Raw genomic sequence first — 390 nt, 5'->3', positions numbered from 1 at the left:
CTAGCGCTGGCCGGGCCCCTGCTCCCTGCCCCGGGGCGGCTCCGTGCCTCCTTGGCCAGGCCCGCCTGGGGGGCGCCGTGTGGGCCCGGCCTCCCCGTCGTTGCTTGCATTCATTAAACCCTCCGTTGAACCCTGCCCGTGTCCGTGTGCTGGCGGCGCGGCGCTGTCTACACTAGGGCAGCCTGGGCACATGGGGCTGCCGCGCCTCGGGGGAGGCTGGCACGATGCCCCCCTTCCCCACGGGTCTGCCCCTCCCAGCTCTGGGACCGCAGTGGGGCTACTAGTAGTGGTGGGATGGATCTAGGATCTCCCCCCCACCACAATTGTGTCTGGACACCCCCGTTTCTGGGACTGCAACTCCCAGGATGCCCCGCGCTGGCCGGAGGAGGC

This window comes from Alligator sinensis, unplaced genomic scaffold (genome assembly GCF_000455745.1).
Source record: "Alligator sinensis unplaced genomic scaffold, ASM45574v1 scaffold107_3, whole genome shotgun sequence".
Taxonomy (NCBI): Eukaryota; Metazoa; Chordata; order Crocodylia; family Alligatoridae; genus Alligator; species Alligator sinensis.
This window is presented reverse-complemented; position numbering follows the sequence as displayed.